Source organism: Canis aureus, chromosome 1 (assembly GCF_053574225.1).
Source record: "Canis aureus isolate CA01 chromosome 1, VMU_Caureus_v.1.0, whole genome shotgun sequence".
NCBI classification, from domain to species: domain Eukaryota; kingdom Metazoa; phylum Chordata; class Mammalia; order Carnivora; family Canidae; genus Canis; species Canis aureus.
In genome coordinates, this window is record NC_135611.1 from 10,762,242 (window position 1) to 10,786,407 (window position 24,166).

A 24,166-nucleotide genomic window follows, 5' to 3' on the forward strand; every position below is an offset into this window, starting at 1 on the left:
AAGATGAGCAAAGACAGGACACTGTGTCTTGAACTTTCCACAATAAAAAAAGGGAAGCATACTATATGATAGGCTTCTTTGAGTTCTGGAGACTTCATGTTTCACATTTATTTAGATGTGTGCCTGACCTACATGATGGGTGATGTGAAAGGCTGCCGGCTTTCAGCGGAACAAGACCCGGATATACTCCACGGCAGGGCTACACAGTAGCTTGGACCAGATGGTATATACCCCATGTTACTGACACTATCAATCATGGGGAAAGATGCCACACATAGTAAGACCCAATGGAATAAATCACAGCATGGATCATGAGAGTTTTGATTTAGAACGTGCCATCCACAATAGAGTTGAGTACCTTTTGAAAGAAAAAAAATAGTTCTTGCCATGTTGCTGGGCCTGGGAAGAATCAAAGATTTTTGGCCATGTGGCATACTTCAAATTTTAAAATATATTACTGAGTTTTATTAAAGGACAAAATAAATCACAAACCATATCAAAGATATTTAAAGGCATTTTCCATAGAAGAAAAAGAGAAACAATCTCTTTTACATTTCTTTAACCTTTATTTTATAGGTAATCATGATGCAGTCAGTGGTTTCTGAGCCTTTATATCTGAGCTGCTCATATTTCCATGAAGCCCTACAGTGAATGTCACAATTCAATTTTTAACATGCATTGATGGTCATGAATGTATAATTGATACCATTGAAATGGTGACCCTTCTGCTCCTTCAAAGCTCTTTCTTGTTATAAAACATGTAGAAGGATATTATAGTTTATTAGCAATCATTTTCTACTTTAAAAATTTAACACTATCTAGAGGAAATTTCATGTGAAACTAGTAGCAGTGAAATCCTTCCACAAGGATAACTAAACTTTCTTTCATTATAATTGCCTTTTATTTCCCACGCTTAAAAATCATGATCAGCAAACTATACCAGGAGAAAACTTTAGCATACATTAAAATAGCATCTGCCATTTAAGTATTTAAACTATCAAATTTGATAGGAAGTAATTAAACAATTTTCTTTTCCCAGTGACATTTTGGTTCTCTGTAAAACTTGTACATTCTTCCTTGTGAGGACTTCATTTTGTTCCCACAAAAACAACTTTAAAAAGTCTAACACAAGGCCAGAGGCAAAGTTTTATTTGGTAACTTAGGAGTCCACCTAGATAAGGGTTATAAAAAGAATAAGAAAAATCCATTTTAGGGCAAATAATGGACTTTGAAGAATCTCATATCGATCCACAGGCTTCAGGACACAGCCAGGTGCTCTGATGAGTTAAAAGATCTGGTAGGTAATTAGAAGTTAAGGGATTTCCATTTACTAAAAATATAGTCGTTGATATGGATGGAAGATTTCTATATCCTAAGTCCCTAGAATCAGATCTGGTCTATGGAGCACTCGATCTATGAGTGTTAATATATTTTTAAAAATTTAGAAAAACAAGCTCTTGGGCACCTGGGTGGCTCAGTCGATTAAGCATCTGTCGTCAGCTCAGGTCATGATTCTGGGTTCCTGGCATCAAGCATCATGCTCTCCACTCAGTGGGGAATTTGCTGCTCCCTCTACCTCTGCCTGCCAGTTCCCCTGTTGTGCTCTCTCACTCTTGTCAAATAAATAAAATCTTAAAAAAAAAAAAAAGAAAAACAAATTCATTCTTCCCATCCTCAGAGATGATTCTAGTAATTTCACTCTCCTGAGCTATTGCTAGGCACCAATATTAAAAAATAGCATAGTTAAGTTTTATTAACTTCACAAATAATACTTTTAAGTTAAGAAACAAAGAAACAATTGGTTCTCAGTTTTGTACTCGTTCACATATCTCCTTTTCCTTTTAAATGTTTGATATACCATGGTCATTACTATGTATAAAATTGATATTCTTAGAAATCGTTTCTACTACGTATTGTTTATTTCACTTAAAAAAGTTTTCATCCCTTTGAGTTCCTTGTTGGAGTGCTGGAGGGGTCAAGCTACTAGGTCCACAAAACAACTTTTCTGAATCCTGAGTTGGCATTGAAGAATGTAATTGTCCACATAGATAATCCAGAAGCTACAAAAGAGATGCAATTAACTTTAGGAGCTGTAATATATGGTTTCTTGATGTCATCATAACGGTCATTGCTACAGCCCAAGAATCAGTGTATTCCCTTTATGCAGAACAAGAATGGTTGTTAACGCAGAAATATTATTGGCAAAGTTAGTGAAACTTTATATTATTTTTAATACTGGCACTTCAAATAGCTCAGTAAAGTGAAATTACTATAGTGATTTTCTCTAGTAAGGCTTACACCTAAGGAAGGAATTTTTAGTAATAATGTGAAAAAAAGGCAAAGTCAGAGGTATATAATCTTAAAACACAGTAAAGAGGAAATGTATGACTAAAGGTATGTGTATATATATATATATATATATATATTTTACTGTACAGCAAACGAGAGTGCAGCATAGAGGAGAATACTTTTCCAGTGGTTTTAGGGGAACCTCTATATGGTACTCCTATGCATTTTCCAAATATCTTGTGTTAGTAGTTCATTTCTATGCACACCGATTGCTTCTAAACTTCTCCAAACAAGTTTAAGATGTGGAGTAGGTGCAACTTCCAATTCTTGTTGGATGTGTGGTTGAGAAATAGGTATCCAAGGAACAACTTCTCATTATTTAACTTCTGTATTGGAGACAGGAGTCATTGATAAGGTCTTTTCCAGCAGGTTTGAAGGTAATCTCTCTTTGGTGGTTTCTCCAGGATATTGGTTCATCTGGTCTTAGGTAATGTGAGGGGCTGGTTCGGTGATTTTTGAGGAAAAGCAACCTCTACCTGTTAATACTAGGACCAATTATATTTGATTATCCCTCTACAATGATTAATAAGATCAAAATTTAAGTTATTGGAATCCAATATGACTGGCAATATTTCTATTGCAGGGGCCTGCTTTTGACTGACTTATGAATAGATGATCAATCTATGAACACCCAAAAGGCAAGGCCACAGGGTCACATGAGTTAAGGGTAGCAATTTAGGCCATGGAAATTCAATAGTATCTGATCAGTTAGCTAATTTTAGTTTAAACATTTATTTTTTTCCACTTTTTGGCAGTATCGGGAGTGATAGGACAATAAAGTTTTTGAGAGAGTGATAAATCTTTTCATAGTTTATAAACAACTGTCACAGTAAACTATGTACCTCTCTCACCAGGTAGATACATTTGAATGTCCCAGCTAGGAAACATAAAATCTTTTTTTAGGCAGTGGGGTGGGGGTGGGGGTTAGCCATTGTGAGCATAGTAGTTTTACTTGGCCAGAGTAGCCTATTTAGCATGATAATATGCTCAAATATTGTGTCTCAACTCCACATTCTCTTTTTTGTTATTGACCTTTACATTACTGACAAAAGACATCATCACATAATTATTACTGCAAATATGTTTACTTTCAGTGTTTATACTTATTCTTTTATTTATAGCAAATTGACATACTGTAGAAAGGGCCAACTTTTGACCATTCAAACCCATTTTGTTCCTGGTTAGGAATTGAATTCTACAAGAGTCTAACTATGTGTAGCGAGGTTGGTATCAACTCATTTTATTTTTAAGATAATTACCATGAAGAAACACCTATGTTGGTGTGCTGACAAACATCTTTCTCTACAAAATCACGATCATGATATTCTTCTTTGTATAAGATTTATAGAGTTGCTTGATTAAAAGTATTACAAAAAGTGAATGGTAATATGAGAAAAATATAATCATCATTTATAATTAATTAATTAGAAAAAAAGTTGTGCATTTTTCAATAGCCACAAAATTCATTAAATATACAAGATTTGGAATTAAAGATGATCCTAGTAGTAGACATGAAAATGCTTTGACTAATTTAGTGGAGGATTCTAATTGCTCTGAAGCAAGAAGTGGAAATTTTGGCTATTGGATCAAGGATCAGTTTTCATAGACATTGGGTCTTTGATGTGGGCCTTGAGTTAATGCCCTAAGAGAATAATATAAACTTCCTTATATTCATACAAAAATAAAGATTTACATTAATCTAAGAAGAATCAATCTGGATTCTTATGGTGTTCTGTTCCATTTATTCTATCTATGCCCATTAGCTTTTTCCCCCCCGGGATTCTGGGATCCTGGGTAATTTTTTGCTCATTTTTTTTGGTCTCATACATAATGTAAGCATTCTAATTCCTAGATCAGCTATAATCTGATTATGTGCAGATAAATTAAAGGAAGTTCTAATATATTTTATCTGGCAGTTCTATTTGCAGAGTAAATCCTGCTTATTAAATTTTTACAGGTTATATCAAAAAGAAGAAAGGAATACTCTTTTGATAATAGTCCTCAAATTGAAGATCCATGTTAGAAATTGAAAATATTTTGGATTGTTAGGAAATTCTATTACTTGAGTGGTTCTAGTAAACTAGAGAAAATAAAGTTAGCGTCTACAGGTTTATTTCTCCCCACACTTTCTATACGCAAAAATTTGTCACTTGCTCTTTTCCTGTATTTTCTGGTACAGATAGATATTTTACTTTAAAACAAACTTAACTCTCTTTTCTCCTTTTATACTTATTATAATTTGTCTTCATTCTTAGTTCTTCTAAACAATCAGCATAGTCTTTAAACCATACACTAATCTATAAAATGCATATTAATTGTGGACAGCGTGAACTCTAAACTCATGAATATATTGTCATATGTCTATATTTGTAGACAATGCCATTTGGAAGTTAAGAAAAATGACAAGAAGTTTTTTGAGTACTAATATTTTCCTCAAAGGGATGTAACTGAATAGTTTTTGATGGTCATCCAAGTGTTTCTTATCAATATCTTAAACTGGATCGTCTAATAGCCCTTTTATTGCAATAAATTCACATATATCCTCATCTCTTGGCTCTTAATGTTTAGAAGAGGAAATTTGGTATTATATTTCATGTATAAGCTGATTGTGTTCCCTAGAGTTAAAAGCTGTTTACTTTTTAATAAGGATCTCTAAAGTTTTGGTTATTTTCCAAATTGTAAATTGCATTTCAATTTATATTTTTCTGACTAAATTTTTTTTCACACTTGAGTTCATTCGTGAAAAGAGTGCACCTGTTTCCTTTTAATTAAGCTGCTGAATCTACCTGAGCTTTGAGTCTACCCGAAGTCTAGTTTTTAATCTTTATTGAGTTTATTTTTGAGTCATTGTTTGGTCTTTGCAAAACGAACAAACAAAAAAATGCTTCCTTCTTCTTAACACTACATTATGTAGTGATTTGCTGCCCTTTGTAGGCAACAAATAATTTTATACAATTAGATTATTTAAATCTTACTTCTACAATTCTGCTTTTAACATTCTTTTCTTTGAGTCTCACTAACTAGACTAGTTGCTTTATATCTATAATGCAAAATAATACATCTCCAATAAAATCCTGAATTCTGCAGCAAAATTCTGTATTTTTTCTTGTGGCTTAGGAAAATTTGTAATTACAGTCCTTGGTTTGACTTGATGCTCTGAGTTCCAGCAGACATTTTATTATCAGAGAATAACCTTTGGCTTATAAGCAAAATACTAACGATATTAGAGGAGAAAAATAGAAAAGTCTTTGGATAATGACTTCACAGTGTTCCCTATAATACCAGCCTTTGATCAGTTACCTCTGGGCTCCCTTTACATGATAGAATAAACGTGATTTCTGAAGTCACCAAAATTGGGCCAATTCACTAGCAATTGAATCTGAATTCTAACAATACAAAATTTAAAAATAATTATAAGTAAATGTAAAGTGAATATAAGCAAGAATGGCAGGTTAATAAGTTTAAAACACAACAAAACAGCAACAGCAACAAAACAGACATCCTTTGGGCAGCATACATGAAAAAGAACAGAGAAATTGCTCAGGTTACTTCATATCTAGTGGGGGAATTGCATGAAGGAGTGAAGAAAAATCCATCCTAACAAAATACATAGAAAGAGTCTGCAACTGGAAATATTTCAGTGATGCTCATCTTTCCATGGGTGAGAACACTGTTGCAAAGTATAAACAGAAGTGAAGATATGAATCTTTGCTTTCCTTTTTTTTTTTTTTTTGAATCTTTGCTTTCCCTAATGAAATGAGAAGCTCTTTTTTAAAGAAAGTGTCTTTCTTTATCATTTTTTTTAAGATTATGAATGGGATATGTCTGAATATTTTGAAAATCTTCATTCAGTGTCCTGGAGTAGTCGAAAAATTAGGAGAACTTAACAAACTTCGCTCTGTGATGTACAGTATGCAATGAAATGAAAATCATAATTTCTCTCTTTTTCTTCTTGCTCCTTGTCCCCCATTCTTATTAATAAGATGCTTACCTTAGTTATGTGATTTCCTTTTAGGTTGATAACTGTTTCTTAATTGTAAATTACAGATTTGAACAAATTGATCTTCTTGAACTCCTCTAGTTTTGACATTTTATAATGTTACGTTCCATATCTACAATTGTGATAAAATATGAAAATATTATCGTAAGTAATAATTAGAAAAAAGACTTCTTTAAAATTTATAGGATATAATGGAAACTGTAGCCCCTCCTCTTATGCATTACTAAGTTAGAATGAGTGGTGATAAGGTACTTTTTTAGATGGGGCACTTTTTTATATGGATTTTGCCATAAATCTAATTTAAATAGATTTGATTTAAATAAAACCACTTGGTATGCTTTTTAAATACTATATATATATATATATATATATATATATATATATGCTATATATGTGTGTGTATATATACACATACACACTATTATATAGTTTTTAACCACTACATGTGTTATATAGAATGTAATATGTTGTATATATGACACATATATGCTATATATTTATATATATATTTAGTATATATTTAAAATTCATTTATTCATTAACAAATGCAAATTAAACACTTCCTGTGCCCTGGATACTATTCTTTGCATATTAGTCACTTTTGTAGAAAGGAACACTTTAGGACCTCTAGATAATTTCATAGTAGTTTTTAAAAGCTTTCTGGACTTTTTTCTTATTGGAAAGGCATTGAAAACCTCCAGTACTTGTGTTCATTTCCTTCCACTTTCTGGACAGGTAACTGCCCTTCTCTTTGCCCAGACACATCCATCTCTGTGACCTCTTATACACCTTTTTCGATAATTCTTGCTTTCCTGTTCAAGTGAAGAATTCATCTTCTATTCTATAAATAAAGAATGACAGTCTCTTAAAAATAATCCTAAATAGTCCCACCTACACCTTTTTGATTACCTGAGGAGAAGAATATTAATATAGTTACTTTTATTTTAATCATCACAAGCACATCGTTAGTATACTGCTCTTTCATTAAGTCAATCTTGCATCACAAAAGAAAAGAGCAAAGTGTTGGTACATTCCTGGTTACATATTTAATATGTTTTAAGGATTTTATTTATTCATGAGAGGCAGAGAGAGAGAAGCAGGCTCCCTGCAGGGAGCCCGATGTAGAACTTTATCCAGGACCCTAGGATCACGACCTGAGCCAAAGGCAGATGCTCAACCACTGAGCCCCCCAGGCATCCCACATATTTAATATTTTTAAGGAAATTAATTTTATCAAAACTTAAAATATTTTCCATATTTAAATTTGTTATTCAAAGTGTTCTTTTGTAGTCCTATTTCCTGATCAAAATGCACAGATAAAAAAGGAATGAGTGTCTGGGGTGAGGTGTGTGTATGTGTGTACATTTGTATGAAAGTTGTGCTTTTGTTTTGTTCACATTTTCTTCACACAGGCTTTGCTAGTCTCCTTAGATATGCACACTTTTTCAGAGAGTTTCTATAATTCTTAACTTTTGAAGTCTTAGAAAAGAAGGAAAAATAATATACTTTAAAAGTAGCCTATTTCTTAGAGACCTTTTAGATGCCTATCTAAGTCCTATGACCATATTTTTTGCTACATTATAAAGTTCCATAATTTATTCATTTCAAAGTTCTAGGATTTAAGTAGTATTTTTGTCAAAATAAGAAGAATTATTAGATTGCATACCCATTAACAGTGAATCTTCAGTAATGGAACTCTTTGTAGTAGATCCATCTATCATTTGCATAGATTTCTACAAAGCTTCCTAACTTTGTTGGTTTTTTTTTTGGGGGGGGGGACGGTTTTATTTTGTTTTGTTGTTTTTTTAAGTAGGCTCCATGCCCAGGGTGGAGCCCAACGATGGGCTTGAACTCACAACTCCGAGATCAAGACCTGAACTAAATAAGATCAAGAGTTGGAAGCTTAACAGATTGAACCACCCAAGGACCCCATAACTTTTTAAAAAAACAATAGGCTATGAAACTACTAAAACTTACCAAAGTGACACACATAAAACTTTAATGAATTCTACATTTATGCTGCTGTAATGCCTTTTTATTTCACAAAGTCGACTTTAAGATATTAATTTCGAAGGGGAAACCATTAAGCTTTGGACTGAAGTTGTGGTTTTCTACACTATTACAGATAGGTCTTCATAAATACTCAGGCTTTACTAGTCTCTAGGAACTAATGAAGTCCAATTAAAATTAATGAGCAGATTGCATTGGATAACTGCAATTTTCAAACTTATCCCTACTAGGACTTCCAGGAAACCAGTAGAGTTTTGCATCAGAGTGCGTGGTTCCCTTCTGCCACCAGTCTGCCGTTAATTCCCGATCCCAGACTACTTTTTGATTCTGCATTTCTTAGCAAAAATATAGAATACAGGTTCAGATCCTTGGTAGTCATTATGCCTACCAAGACTTTCAATGCTGAGACTGACCAGAGCTATGGCAAATTGAGCAGGAGAATAATTGTCTTTCTTTTTTTTTAATAATTGTCTTTCTTTTGTGTCTCCCTATTGAAAGGGTACACGGTGTCACTCAATTTAGGAGACAATTCTTTTAGATTTGCTTTCACTTATTCTTCCCAAGACACATACACACTTCTGAGGTGGCAGTGCTGGACAGCGTTCAGAGAGCAGTAGCTAGGTTGTCAAAATATCAGCCTGTTCTGTGTTCCATAAATTTTATTGCTGAATCCTATTTAATTTTGGCCAATTTCTTGCCTTATAATAAAATCTTTTTTTGAGAGGCACCTGGGTGGCTCAGTTGTTGAGCATTTGCCTTCAGCTCAGGGTGTGATCCTGGGGTCCTGGGATCAAGTCCCACATCAAGCTCCCTGCAGGGAGCCTGTTTCTCCCTCTGCCTATGTCTATCCCTCTCTCTGTGTGTCTCTCATGAATAAATAAATAAAAAAAAAAAAGTCTTATGAAACCGAGTTTCTGTCACTCTGCTCCTCCATTTTTCCAAGTGATTCCCAATTATAGATCTACCTTTCCATTGCTAATTTTGTTCATACATCTGTTCCTCTGGTGAGTGTGTTTACATATTATATTTTTTGTAGGACCATATGAATTAAAGTCAATTGTTTCATAAATTATCTCTTTTATGTATGCATGTATGTACTCATATACTATTTTAAAAGTGTGCATGTGAGAGAAAGACAATAAGATAATTTTAGGTGCTAGTTCACATACAAGTGTGTGTATGTGCATGTGTATGTATGTCTGTGTATTTTCTATTATTCTATTCTAGGAAAACACAGGTTCTCTAAATGAAATCAACAATAACTAAATATAGTAGTTTCACAAATTAGCTGGCTGTAGTATCTTTTTATTAAAACATCTATTGTTTTTGGTTATTTATGTTTAGATTGCATTTCAAGAGAAATTCAGATTTCTACGTAACATATAGTATTTGAGGTCCCAATTTCCAATTAATAACCCCTCAAAATATAAGTATGTTTCTCACTTTGTAAAAACTCATTATTACTCTTGTGAAAATGAGGCACAAATTTTAATGTTTTTAAGTAAAGTCTATCCACAACATGGGGCTCAAGCTCACAACTGAGATGGTGCATGCTCTACCAACTGAGTCAGCCAGGCACCACAAGTTTTTTTTTTTTTCTTTTTTTTTTTTTATTCATGAAAGACACAGAGAGGCAGAGACACAGGCAGAGGGAGAAGCAGGCTCCCTGTGAGGAGCCCCATGTGGGACTCGATCCCCGGACCCTGGGATCACGACCTGAGCCAAAGGCAGATGCTTAACCACTGAGCTACCCAGACATCCCCAGGCACCACAAGTTTTTTGTATTTTTTTTCTTTTTGAGAGAGAGAGAGAGAGAGAATGGCTTGAGAGGCACAGAAAAGGAGAGGGAATCAAGCAGGCTCCAAACGCAGCATGGAGCATGATGCAGAGCTCCATCTAACCACCCTGAGATCATGATCTGAGCCCAAATCAAGAGATGAATGCTTAATCAACTGAGCCCTCCAGGTGCCCCTCACAAGTTTTGATTTTTCAAAAATATCTTCCAACAGCTAATTCTCAATAAAAAATGTTAGGGATATTGTGTGTATTCTAGTTTAAAGCCGCAGGAACCAAGAAAAATGAAACAAAATAAAATATTTTTATTACTTCTTCAATAGAAACAGTATATCCATTAAAAACGTTTATTTCTGCCAACAAATCCTTCATTAGATTTTGAGTCTCTGTCTTAATATTAGCCAGTAACCTATTTGAATGCAAAAAATGATAAAACTTTTTGGCCAACTTTGATTCCTCAAGGTGAATCACGTGGGTAGAGACCCCCAGTTTATACACTAAAATTTTCATTCTGTAACAGCTAAGAATACACACACACGCACACACACACACACGCACACACACACACACACACACAAACACCACCCCATATCAATTTGGAAGATCTGCAATCTGGTAATCAGAAATTATTCACAGCTTTGAGAGTACATCAAGTTTAGCTCCTGACACATATTCATAGTCAGGTAAAGTATCCTTGAATAGAATCCTGCTTCCAGCACAGATTCCAGCACTCTGTAAAAGCAAAAAAAAACTTTCCCCGTAGACCTTTTTATTTCAATGCCTTTCAATATTGAAATTTCCCTTTATCCCTGGAAAACACACAAACAATATTTAGATTTTAAAAAATAATATCATATTCCTGAATGATTAAAAAAACTTATGAGAAGTATGGAAATAACAAAAAATATACAACTTCTTTGCTATCCTGTACTCAAAAAATTCTAATGCCCCGGTATTAATTATTTTTTAGATTATCTAAACTTAAACATTCATGTAAAACAAATGAGATAAGGCATATCATTTTTCCAGCTTCATTGAGATATGACATACAACAAAGTGTCAATTTAAGATGTACAACATGTTGATTTGATACACTTACAGGTTACAATATAATTACCATTTTAGAATCAGCTAACATTTTCCTCACCTCACATCACTACCATTACTTTCTTGTAGTAAAAATATTTAGGATTTTCACTCTTTGAAATCTTCAAGTAGGAGCACCTGGGTGGCTCAGTCGATTAAGTGTCTTCCTTCAGCTCCGGTCATGGTTCCAGGGATCAAGGGTCCTGGGATCAAGCCCCACATGAGGCTCCCTGGTTGGTGGGGGGCCTCTTCTTCCCTCTCTTTTGTGGTCACTCTTGCTCTTGCTCTTTCTCTCAAATAAATAAATAAAATATTTTTAAAAAAAGGAACTTCAAGTGCTGTTGTTATCTATAATCACAATGCTGCACATTAGATTACCCCAGAAGTTTTTCATCATCTAACTGGAAGTTTGTACTCATTGAGCAACACCTCCCCATTTCCACCTCCCAGCAGCCCCTGGGAACCACTTTTCCACTCTCTGTTTTAATGAGCTAGAGTTTTTTCAAGTTTTCATCTGCAAGTGATATTATGCAATATTTGTCTCTCTCTGACTTAATCTGCTTAGCACAATGCCCTAAGCTCCATCTATGTTGTTGCAAATGGTAGAATTTTGTTCTCTCCCAGGACTTAATACCATTCCATTGTCTGTGTGTATGTGTGTGTACTAAAATAGTACAAATTCAGGTCTAAGAATTGGAAATAACATTTAATATATTATTGGTTATTGCTGCTTGAAATGATTAAAAGGTACCTTTAGATCTATCGCTCTAGAGATAGTTTTCTGTTTAATATATGAGATTTCACTGAAGAGAGCCGGGGTGGAGTAGTATTCTCTGGTTAAAAAATTGTTCAGTTTTGTGATTATATTTTTAATTTAGTAAGACATAATCTCAGAAAAAATTAAACAACTCTGACAGAGTAGAAGAAACTTCCAAATTAATGGAAATATTTGAAAATCTCTTGAGCTGTAAATTGGAAAGAGGTAGATAACCATTTGCATAATAAACTTTGTGTATGTTTACTTTTTAAAAAAAAATCAAATATATATAAAATAATGTTTGATGTTCAAAAGTAATCAGCCATAAGTTTGGGAAAGATAAAGCCAGTGATAGCTGATTTTATCATCATCTTTTTCTCCACTGGGTTAAATATAGGAATAAGTAAGTCTATGGGGACAGAGGCTTCTCATGCAGTTATATTCTTTTGACTTCTTCGGAAATTTACCACAAATTGACTTCAACTTGGTTAAGAGCCCTTTGGACAATATGATTGTTCCTTTAATGTAGCTCAAATATTATTTCCCTTAGCTCTTCCTAATAGTGATAAAATCAGGCCCAGAATACACAAAAGGAACTATATGTATATACAGATATATACATAGATCATTAGGTGTGGGGAGTTTTGAATTGTGTTCTTTATCGAAGGACAAATTAAAAGTGAAACCTCTTCCCTAGCTCTCTCCAATCAGAAAAGTACATGTGTCCTCCATGTCTCTGTGCTGACGATGAGCATGTCATGAGCAAGTCAGCTAGGTCTTCTCTAACCACTTTTACCCGTTGGCATAGGCATGTTTGGAAATGAGCCTGCCTTCATTTTCTGTACCATACATTAGAGGATGCAGTTTTATGAAGGTCATTGTATGAGTTTTGTGCCAAATTTTTATAGATTCCAGCAGCAATTGACACTTAAAAATAACTCCCCACTAGCCCAAATCCATTGATCTATCTTTGGTCATAAAGAAGGTGGCATTCAGACAAGTGCCTTTGATAAGGAAATGAAGTAATGCAGGGGATGAAAACGTTTTATCGTAGAATAATTAAATGAATGAATATTCAAAATTGGACTAATATGCTAATGGAAATTTTCACTTCTAAAAAAGTGGCATAACTTGCTTTTATGCTATAGGGCTTTTGCTGAAAACTCTTGGATTTGACAGTACCTTGGCTACTACTAACAAGGAAATTGTCTGGGGTTCATTGCCTTGTTATTTCTGCTGAGAAATTTAAAAAATACATAAATAAAGAAAAAAATAAGTGATGTTCTTGACCTTCATCAAATCATTCAATGTTTTGCATTTAATGAAAATTTCTGAGAATGTCCTATTTTATACTTTACTAGTTTTGCATTATGGTACCCCTCTGGGGCATTTCAAAGAACACATTCTCTTCTAAGGTTTTGTCCTTTTTATTCACTAACTTTAAAAGACTGATTTCATATTATGAAACTCATCCAAGACTTGAAAACCCTTAAAGAAGACTCTCTATGTATGCATTGTATGCTTCTTTGAAGCTAAATTTTGCCTTTGAAGATGTTTGCATCTTTGAACATAGACCTTGCTAATATATTTGTAATCAAAAGAGATTGAAAGTGTTGGGTGTCTTTCATCATGGGAGACTTTCCACTAAGAATTACTTTATTGAGACTATATACTAAATTTATGGTTTAAATTTTTCATTAGTCGCCTGGATTCCGTTTTTAAAAAGTATTCCCCCCGACATGCCATGGAGAATGCAAATTTATATATTGCTTTTTTTCCCCTCTGCCTAATATCAATCCATCACTCATTTTTAAATTAACTTGTTAGAAGATATTAACTAGGGCCACTCAGTGTCACAGTTTTAGCTGAAAATAAAGAAGACAGGTATAAGGAGTAGTTGCAGATGACAAAGGCAAAGAAACAGAAAATTGCAAAACAGTGCATAAGGTTTACTCGACTTGGGTATGCACAGGATGCTACATGAATAGAAAAGAGTTGAACATTCTCTGTGGACCTCTTAAGTTTCTGCACATCTTGCAAAGACTGCCTCTGTTTTCGATCACCTTTTCAAGGCTACTTGCAAAGCAAACATCCTTGTAAATTAGAAACTGTCTCCTTCTGGAGTAAAGGGCAGGCTATTTGATGTCTAAATATAAAAATACTAGGTTAAAAGTCAGGCATGCTTACTACTGAGTATGTAAGATTTGGGTTCTCTAAACTCAGGGATCTTGTCCTGTAACCCAGCTCACTGTGTATGCAGGTGTCTTCCAGGCCTACTTGTTTCATTTTATTAGAAGTGATCTTCTAATGGCTGTGGCTATCATATTGTCTTTCATCTCTGACTCTGGGATCTCATGTCTTCTGCCAGCATCCAGGGACCTCAGGCAGACTAACATGTTATCCTGCAAGTACGGCAACGCATATCTGACCCTTCACAGCTTTTGACAACAGAGCATAGATCCTTAAATTCTGCTGTTCTTGAACCTGGAAGTCAATAATGGCTGCTGAATCCCATCTGCTGTTATTAAATTTGTATTATACACTTTTGAAATAGAAATAAATTGAGTATGCACAAATTTCTTTCTTTTTTGTCACCTGAAATTCAGCTTAAAACATTTACAAAGGGAGTATGGTTAAACATTGAGTTTTAATCCTTAATTTGTGTTGAAAACACAACTAGTTTAAAATCTTTTTTAAAGCATTTTTTAAAAATCAAATTAGGATGCATGTAATAAAATGTTAAGGCATTGAAAATGGCAGCAGACAGTTACATTGATATTTCATTCTCATTTTGGCTAATACCTGAGTTTTTCTTCAAAATACTTTTTTCACATTGCTTTTAATTTTGGTAGAAATATTAATCAGACTATCTTTCTGGAATTTATAGCATCAGCATAATTATTCAAGACCCTAAGCTAATTCATTTGCATATTGCCATCCTGAAGAATTAATTACCTATTGTTCCTTAGAAATTGTTTCTTATGCCAAATATAGAATAATTTCTTAATTCCTGGCCTTTCTGTTACTTGCCTGGTCAGCTTTCTCTTTTCAGTAAAGTAAATCTATTATTATTCCAATAAATACCAGCTGTTCCCTTCCCCCTGCTTTTTTTTTTTTTTTTTAAGTTGACCACATTGATTTTAAATGGTTTTTAACCAAAGATTCTTAAGTGACACATTGGGAATTTCTCAAAGTTCTGTTTGTGTTATCTTACTCTGATAAATTATAAAAAGAATAAATTAGAAACTGAACATGAATTTCAATTATGATAGGAAAGATATACTTAAAGCCCAGTACTAATTATTTAGAAGCTAATAACAAATTGTTTTGCTCTCAGTGTTTTTAAACTTCATCCCCCTAGGGTAGACAACACTTTTGAGCCCAATTAGTGTCATGTTTCTAAAATGAGGAATTTAGGAGTAAATAAGTCAATGAGAATTCACATACCTGTTTCTATTGTAAAACTACTTGGAGATGTAACAGCAAGATTCAGCAGGTGCTTCAGAAAATAGAACTGGAGTCGAGGAGGGGGGATGATGACATGTGAATGGAACTAAGGTGACAGTTACTGCTATAACACCCTGCTTGTTTGTATGAGACTGATACCCAACTACATTATGTATCTTTTCCACTTTAAATAATCACCAAAACCTTGATCCTGAAGATGCTGCTAGTATTTTATCAAGTACTTAAAGGATAAGACCTAAAATTAGAATGGAGGGGAAAAAATGTTTGGGCATTTGGTACCACTGTTTTCTTCTTTGTTCTTTTATATATATATATATATATATATATATATATATATATATATATAATAAGACACTTTTTCTTTATAAAATCTTGGGATTAAAAATGTTCAATTTGGAATGCCTGGGTGGCTTAGCGATGAGCATTATCCTTTGGCTTGGGGTGTAATCCCAGGGTCTCTATAAAGGTATAAACACAATATTTCTTTCTACGGTTAGCCCCATTTCTTTCCCAAAGATAATCATGGTCGGGATGCCTGAGTGACTTAGCGGCTGAGCATCTCCCTTTGGCTCAGGGTGTGATCCTGGACTCCAGGGATAAAGTCCCACATAAGGCTTCCTGCATGGAGCTGCTTCTCCCTCTGCCTATGTCTCTGCCTCTCTCTGTGTGTCTCTCATGAATAAATAAATAAAATCTTTTGAAAAAAGATAATCACAGTAAAACTAATTTGGTTTGCATTAATTTTGGCCTATTTATGCAAGTGCCCCAAGAACAGTGATTGACCAGATAACTTTTTTTTTAAAAGACTCTTTTGCTGGAACTTTGTAAGCAATGTACCAGGTCTATTTTTTCCAACAGACTTTATTGACTTCATAAAGTCAAACTTAGTTTTTTAAAACTGCCTGGTTATATCTGAGTTTAGGCATGCCTCTCAAATATAATATTCCAGTCAAAGCCTTAGAAGTATAACTAGTTTCCAATTGTGTCCTGTTATATGGAGAATAGATTCTCATTGAATCTATGTAAATAACTATTTTTCAAAAGAAAAAAAAAAAAGAATACTCAAGATTTGCTGAATTGTGGAGAGATCAGGTGGGGAGAAAAAGTAAATGTTCCCTCTTTGTTTACATGGGTATACTTACTAAATTGTTGTGAGTCAGACATAGCTTAAGAGAAGTTTTCTTAAATTTGGAAAAACAACACATTCAGCAATATTTCAAACAAGAAGCTGCAAATATTCTATCCTACGCTTCAGCTCATTCAGCCCCATATTATTAATTTTCATTCTGTTTGAAACAAGTTTTGCCCATTAGTTCTAGGGATTCTTATCCAGTTTACTTATATGATCTTAAAGGGCCCTGGATTTACCAGTTATCCCTTCCATAAATTTCCTTGAAGAAACACCTTTGCGGGAGTATTTTTGCAGAAACATCTGAGTAAAATATCACTGCCTGTAAATAACAAAAAGACTCTTTTAAAAATCTATCATTCAGTATTTAATTAGGGTTCATTATAATGGACTTGAGAAGAACTTTGGTTATTTCCGTGACAGTTCACATTAGAAAATAACTGGAATTAGGATGATAACATTATACTAGAATATATTGGACTTTAGGAATTTCGTACAGTTTCTGGAACAGTTATGTATCTATACAAATACAACCACGTGCCACCACACAGTCCCCAGAGCCTTTGGAGAGTTCTAGGTATAATAAATTGGGTTTAAGAGCTCTCCCACAGGACATGTGAAGATATAGGTTGTATGTCTTAGGTTTGCCATTTATCTCTGCTTTGGCTGAAGACATTATCATTGGGGGAGAAATATATGCAGGTGGGTATATATTTTTCTCCAAACCAATCTATATATTGATTTGAATTAAACATTTGTATTGTATTGTATTAAGATTTTATTTATTTATTCATGAGAGACCCAGAGAGAGAGAGGCAGAGACACAGGCAGAGGGAGAAGCAGGCTCCCTGCAGGGAGTCCAATGTGGGACTTGATCCCAGGAGTCCAGGATCACACCCTGAGCCAAAGGGAGATGCTCAGCCACTAAGTCACTCAGGCATCCCGACCGTGATTATCTTTGGGAAAGAAATGGGGCTAACCGTAGAAAGAAATATTGTGTTTATACCTTTATAGAGACTAGATTCAAATCCTGTTAATTGTCTTTGAGGTTTTGTAATATGCCTGTAAACTGAACTTGATCTTGAATTCTTCCAGTTTCCTCAAATATTCAGCTACAATCCCAAACTGTTTCCAATTTTCTCCCACTCTTCTGATCTGAAATCTGAAAACAAAGACAACCCTTAAACCTTAAAAGGGAGGATACCAGCTTTCCTCTCTACCCACATAGCATCCAAATTTCATGGACTAGAACCTCAGACATGGAATTTACAGTGAAAGAAGGTTTTGCCTGACATCTGGTCCCATGCAGACCCAGGAGACCTTCACTTCAAATTGACAAGGAAGAGAAATAGCTGACATCCATGTAGACCACTTCCTCCAAGACATGGAATCAAGACTCCATAATTTAAACCTTAAAACATTTGTTCTTTTATGTCTTGTCTTTCTTTACACAGGCATTTCCCTGAAAGATACCACCATCGTCTGTATGTCAAGACCATTGTTAAGGTGTGGGTGTGGGGTGTGTGGGGGCAAACTTTTATATTGCAGGATTTTTCGTCAAAAATGCTAATCTGTCCATGATGCTAGAGACCCCCTGTTCCATTTCCCTGTCTCTGTTAACAACTCCAAACCTGGGGAGATTTGTACCCAGGCTCTGTACAAAGAAAAGAACATAGGCAAGGGTAACTAGAGCGAAGCTAGAGACCCTTGAATTTTACTGACCTCCATGGTTGTCACCTTTCCAGTCCCTAGTCAAAGACTCAAAACAGGAATTACCAGGAGGCATTTATGATTCAAAATTAGTTTCCTTTGGTAGATCACTGCTCCCCTGGCTGGGAATAAATGTGAAGGAGGCTATGATCAGAAACCTCTCCTTAACTTTTGAAAGCATTGTGGAATTTGCTAATAAAACAACAGCTGTTCAACAAAAATCCTTAGGCTTTCTGGCCAAAATTGTTCTTGATAATAAAACAGCCTTTAATTATCTTGTAGCTGAGCAAGAAGCTGTCTGTGGTATAGCCAGCACAACCTGCTGCACCTGGATTAACCCTTGTGAGGAAGTTGAAACTCAGTTCCATAAGATCACTGAGCAAGCCATTTGGACGAAAAGGGTGACTCCTTTGATATTTATTATTATTATTATTATTTATTTATTTATTTTTCCTAAATTATTTATTTATTTATTTTTAAATTTTTTATTTATTTATTTATGACAGTCACAGAGAGAGAGAGAGAGGCAGAGACACAGGCAGAGGGAGAAGCAGGCTCCATGCACCGGGAGCCCGATGCGGGATTCAATCCCGGGTCTCCAGGATCGTGCCCTGGGCCAAAGGCAGGCGCCAAACCACTGCGCCACCCAGGGATCCCTATTTATTTATTTTTGAGAGACACAGAAAGAGAGGCAGAGACACAGGCAGAAGGAGAACCAGGTTCCCTGCTGGGAGCCTGATGTGGGACCTGATCCCAGGACCCCAGGATCACAACCTGATCCAAAGGCAGATGCTCAACCACTGAGTCACCCAGGTGCCCCCTGACTTATTTAATTTTGACTAGTTTAGGCCTTGGGACCAGAGTTCCAAAGTATACTCCAAACACTAAGAATTATTCTGCTTATAATCATATCAGTCTCCCTGGCATGCCTCATTCTCTTAAAAGCTTTCAATGCACATTTGCAGCCTCTAAATACCAAGCAAATGATCTCCCTAAGATTGAAATGTCATAAAAGGAGGGAAGAGAATGACCAATTTAAAATTGTGAACCTAAAGCTGTGGCCCATGAATATCACAGAGGTTAAGAAAAAATCATTATAACCGGTGAATACCATACAGAGGATCAACAAAAACTGTGAGATCTCCAGAGAGGTAGCTGCTAATGTCTTACATTTGGATCATATCTCTCAGTTAAGCCAAGAGTCTGATCGAAGGGCAGAAACCCTTTTATAAAAGGAAGAAAAAAAAAAAAAAAAAAAAAAAGAACAGGCCTAAAATGGAGTCAGTTGTGCTAAGCCCCATATCAGCAAACCAAGACTTGCAAACCAAGACCTAACCTAATTGTAGTTTCAACCTCTCCCAGGAATGTAATCTTAAAATATAAATCTGGAAATTCCTGGTCAGCACCAAGAAGGTAATCCACCCAACAGACCCCTGCCAAGCCCCAAAGAAAGAGGAGGGAATCTGATCTTTCCTTTCCCTGCCCCATTATGCCTATAAAAGTCTTTCATTTGTTCAACTCTTCAGAGCTCCTTTCTACTTGCCCATGGGATGCTGCCCAACTCATGAATCATTGAAGAAAGCCAATTTGATCTTTAAATTTACTCAGTTGACTTTTGTTTTAAAGCAATATCCTCTATTATTTATTTTGAAGCTGCTTTTTGTTGCCTTTGTAAAGGAACCGTCTAAAGGCTAAGGTTTGGTAGGGTAGTCTCAAAACAGAAAATGAAATCAGATTCTTTCCAGGCAGGCAGCTCTCTTAATAAATATTAAATTGCCTTTGGGTACAAGCCCTGTTGCTTTTTGTTCATGAAAAAAAGAGTGTCCTCTGGCGGGATCCCGTTTTTCTGGCTGTGTCTTTCTCTTCTTCTAGGTCTTTGTTTAAATACACCCTGTGAATTAGACCCCCTCACTGTTATGCTCTATCAGAGCATTGTACTTACAATTATTAATTATTTTAATAATCATAAATTGATGCTCCCACTTCCACCCCCCGCCAACACACACACTTTGAAATGTAAGCCCTAGGGGCACCTGAGTGGCTCAGCAGTTGAGGGTCTGCCTCTGGCTCAGGGCATGATTCTGGAGTCCTGGGATCGAGTCCCACTCCTCTTGCATGAGCCTGCTTCTCCCTCTGCCTGTGTCTCTGCCTCTCGTGTCTCTCATGAATAAATAAATAAATAATATCTTTAAAAAAATAAATGTAAGCCCTAGGAGAAGAGAAACCACCTCTCTTCTGTCCTTCATTCTCCCTAGGCCTCAGGGATGTGCCTGGAAACCTGTTAGGTGTTCAATACATATTTACTCAACACTTAAATGAATGAAATACTTTCAGAATATTTTTCTATTTTAACACCAATTACTTTATAAAGCAATTTAGTCATGTGATTCCCACATTTTGTTAATCTAGCTGCTCCTATAATTAACTACTATTTTCAATATGAGAGTTTTCTTTATATAAATGATACTATATTACTTATTTTCTTGGCATTTTTGTTGAGAGCTCTCCTTCAAGAATCTTCTGTTATCTGGTGGTTGTACAATGAATTATAAGCAAAAGTTGAGGTGGGGGGCTTGGGCCATAATATAATCTCTTTCTAGAGAACTTTCCATCTTTGTTTCAATGAATCAACAAGGCATTACATCATATCCAGATTTAATTATGCATTTTAGCTAATTGGATATAACGTGTGAACATTTATAGAGATTTACTAAATCATTGCTATTGGTATTAGTAAAGATTTAATTGAACATATAATTAAGCTAATGCTTGCAAATTAAATGCATGAAAAAAGACATTCTGTATTTTTTCCTATACAAATAAGTTTCCCATAGTAAAAATTAACATGTTTGGGGAAAGAAATTCTTATTATTTTACCATGAACAATAATATGGCTAATATTTTCCCAAACTTGGGGGTCTGTTGAAACTCTTCAGAACAGACATTTATGCCTTCCATTTTTTATAACCAGTTTACAATCCATACAATACATTTTACCTAATAGGCACCTAAAACAACAACAACAAAAAAAAAAAACAAAAAAAAAACAAAAAAAACAAAGAATCACTGAATAAGTGTCAATCAAGAGAGTAGCTTTCCTTCTTAGGTTATACATATTGTATTAGGCAGGCGATTGTTGTATCTGCTTAATTCAATAAGGAATTTAAAATGTTACGTTTAAACAGAGGCAAAATAAAGCCAGCTGTCAAGCAAGTTAAGTTGTTTTTTTTTTCTTTTCTCTTTTAATCATCACATAGGAAAGACTTAGAAGAATAAAAGCAGCAGAGGTTGGTGTTTGAATCCACAGCATGGTAATTCAGTAAACAACAAAATTGAAATTTGACATTGTTGACTTAAGATTACTGGTCCTCAGCTAGAGGGGAAAAAAAACAGTATGTAACATGTTTCCCTACCTGACTTATGGTTCTAGCTCCTGTAAAATGTCAAATTGAAAGTGATGAGGAGCAAGCTTCCTACTCCAAAATGTAACAAGAAAAGGCTCAGCCATGTGGCCTACAAAGATTTGCAGAACATCATTTTTACTGACAGCATAACAGACTTTTGTTTTGTTTTCATAAAGCCAAATCCAAATAAACCTATTGAATTTTTATTACATTTATTTTCAAAAAGTCAAGTTTACTGTTAATATCTTTTTGGGATATAGCTGTTACTCTATATTAACATATATATGAGATATTTGCCTCAATAGAGGAACCCATCTAATACTGATTTAATAGACTGTAAGGGAGCAATAGTTCAGCTATTTTGACAAATAATTTTTTTCAAGGTGGTTTAGAACACATTCTTCCTAAACATATTTGTTTTGTTTTGTTTCACTTATTCCTCCAGAAAAAGAAAAAAAAAAAAAGAGAGAGAGAAGAGTCACTTGGTATGTGCTAAGCTTTGCACAGATCTGCAGCAAAAAAAAATAATGTAATAAGAGGAAGTCCCTGTCATTAAGACACTGTTTGCTTAAGGAAAAATGTTATCACAAGACAGAGTAATAAATACTTAAACAGGGACATATGTGAGCACTGAGGAAGGACATTTACTTCCATGGTGTGTGAGGGAAAGCTTCCCACAGTAATGCCAGATTTAGAGAGTAATCATGAGCTTTGCCAGCAGAGCAGCTACCTAAATAAATTATCCCCTGTAAGCCTAGACCTTTTTTTTTCATTATTTTGTAATTATTGAATGTTTAGTGATCAGCTATATTTTGACAATTTAATGGTCTGTATTATGAACTAGCATATTAAGAACTTTGTCCTACAATGATCTGAGGAATTGTTGTTGTTGTTGTTGTTGTTTTTTAATATATTTAGAAAATAAGGTCAGCCATCTAGTTAACAAGACACTTTAAGTTAATCTTTTATTTATTCAATTTCCATATTAAAACAGAAATTTTATTGGGTTGGAGAGCATATATACAATTTTTTTTCCTTTTTTCAATTAAACTAGACCTTTTAATTTTAGTTTTATTGGAGAAGATATTGTCTGTGTGTATATATATGCGCGCACACACACATATATATGTATATATATTCCTCTTTCAAATAAACTAAATCACAATACATAGTCTTACATTTAACTTATGGGATGAGGAAGTATAAGCACAGAATGTATCAATTCCTGCTCTACTTTTATACGTAGAAGCAATACTGTCATGTTGGCTTCCCTTCCCCATTGTGTTAACTGCCAAACCCTAGTAAACTAAATGTGAGTCATCTCACTTCAAACAGGATCAGGGAGGATGATGAATCATATACCTGTTTCCAATAAATCCACAAAAGATTCAGCTCTTCCCCACATCTAATTACCCTAGTTTAGGGGATGGATGTGTATAGCCTTCAATCCCTCAGGAACACGGGGGACCTTAGAATCACCTTCAATTATCTTTCCCCCTGAAAGCAGCTGAGGTAGTGCAGAGGGAGGACAGTATACTGGACAGAAGGAGAGAGCAGGTCTGCTCAGTGAGCAGCCCTGACTCACTTCTAATCCTTAGCAGCATGGTGGTTGCTTGCAGTTTAGCCAGTAACTTTCTAATGCTTTTGTTTCTTCCAAAGCCATATATTGAGTAGTTGGTTGGTAACGTGGCCATTCCAGACATCCTGTGTTTTTTACCTTTAGGAGCCCCTTGACTCAACAAGACAAAGACACAGCACTTTCCCCTCTAGGACCTTGGAGTTCTTTCCCTCTAGATATTCAGAGTGACTCTCAGCTTGTTCTTTGGGGAGCTTCCATTAGCACACAATCTGAAGCATCTGCTGTCTCATCAGCATGATAACACCTCTTAAATATATGCCTGGATTCAATTTAAGAGTTGAGGGAATTACCCAGAGGCATCAAATCAACAGCAAGAATTTATCTATATTTTTGGAATCTAGTTTCTTAATTGCCAGTGGCTCACCTTTGTCAGCCTTGTAAACACAGTCCACCGCACTGAAGCTCAAATGCCAGTCAATGGCTAGTCACAGATGGTTGTACATAGAAATCTGTGTGTTTCTGGGAAATCTTCTGAGAGACTCGTTTCAAAAAAAAAAAAAAAGTCTGAGATATTTTACTGTAACTGGCGAGTACATCCAAGGTTGGCATGGTAGGATGGCAGGAGACGCTGAGCTCCAAGATGGCATCACTGTTGCCATTCCTACACAGCAAGCATCAATCCCCTGCACTGTCTCATTTCTCTATGGAAACACCCAAAATTCTAATAACAAACCTGGTTACTGCCCAGAGTGGCTATGAGTTTCCCTCCGTTCTCAGTGCTCATCTATTTAACATTTCATTTGTTCCTGAATTGGAAGCTTTCTGTCCCTACCCACTAGGATGAATCTTACTACTGTTATTAAAATAGATAGACCCAATG

The 24,166-nt window shown here is 35.1% G+C and overlaps 1 long non-coding RNA gene across 1 annotated transcript; it reads right to left on the bottom strand.

Moving 5' to 3' along the window:
* Window positions 1–2,436: 2,436 nt before the first annotated feature.
* Window positions 2,437–23,932, bottom strand: LOC144324047 (uncharacterized). The gene is made up of 4 exons (XR_013389444.1): window positions 23,711–23,932; window positions 11,301–11,529; window positions 6,341–6,461; window positions 2,437–2,834 (listed from the first exon to the last, which is right to left on the bottom strand). It is a non-coding gene; the product is annotated as an uncharacterized LOC144324047 (long non-coding RNA).
* Between the last annotated feature and the right edge of the window lie 234 nt (window positions 23,933–24,166).